This window comes from Diachasma alloeum, unplaced genomic scaffold, assembly GCF_001412515.2.
Source record: "Diachasma alloeum isolate Michigan unplaced genomic scaffold, Dall2.0 Dall_scaffold_00676, whole genome shotgun sequence".
NCBI classification, from domain to species: domain Eukaryota; kingdom Metazoa; phylum Arthropoda; class Insecta; order Hymenoptera; family Braconidae; genus Diachasma; species Diachasma alloeum.
In genome coordinates, this window is record NW_021680808.1 from 55730 (window position 1) to 56664 (window position 935).

Below are 935 nucleotides of genomic sequence, written 5' to 3' on the forward strand. Positions count from 1 at the left end.
GGGTTACATTCGTCCGGGCACAACTGTCCACAGGCATCTTGTGTTTACGAAGCGTCAAGGTTACTAGATACCCAGGTTCCGTGGAAACCATTCGTTGTCCATGTTGCTTGACGGGATTGACTAAAGTAGAGGCTCAGTTCTCCAGGGGCAGTTGCAAAGAGGATAGACCTGAGTAGAGGCCCGGATCGGGGGGCTTGGGTACAGTCATCCCAAAAACAAATTCCAAGGCGCGTGGTAAATCTCCGAAACGTAAAGTCACTGAGTGGTAAAAATATCCGAATATTGTATAGTAAGTGTTGATTGTGCCAAGGCATTTGAATTGGATGAACACTATAGTGGATGAATGGTGAATTGCACAGGGGAGAGGGAAAATGGGTTTCCAAAGGAATAAGAATATGAAAATAACTGTTTGGTTTTTCAGATGAACTGACGAATAGACCGTTCCATAAAATCCCCGACAAGCAGATATCTTGGAGAGTGTAGACATGGAGCTGATTATTGTAAGAGTTTATCATTATTGGACTTTCGAAAAACATGTGAATTGATTTCCTACTGTAAAGACGAAAAAAGATGCAATAAAACCCACGAATGAAAATACAGGAGCAATTAATTTATTACGCAATGACCTATTATCTGCTCAGCACATTTCAAGACCTTAAAATCAGCTGTCTCAATAATCGCCAGAAATATTGCCCAGTAAGAGATTCTTAGCCACGGACTCCACATAGGTTTGCATCACTTTTTCCCAAAATGACGAATTATTGGAGTGTAATATTACATTGAGTGTCTAAACCAAGAAAGGGGTATTGGATGAATTCCAGAAACTGAAAACTCTTATTTGTTCGACTCCACAAATTGATTGCACATAGGAATATTGGGATCCATTTTACTAGGTTAGTGAAACTTGGAGACTATGGAAATATCAGACGAAAGAG

The 935-nt window shown here is 40.3% G+C and overlaps 1 long non-coding RNA gene across 1 annotated transcript; it reads left to right on the forward strand.

Annotated features, from left to right (window-relative positions):
* Positions 1–38: 38 nt before the first annotated feature.
* LOC114841525 lies at positions 39–599 on the forward strand. Its single transcript, XR_003783143.1, has 2 exons — positions 39–289; positions 422–599. It is a non-coding gene; the product is annotated as an uncharacterized LOC114841525 (long non-coding RNA).
* The last annotated feature ends 336 nt before the right edge of the window (positions 600–935 follow it).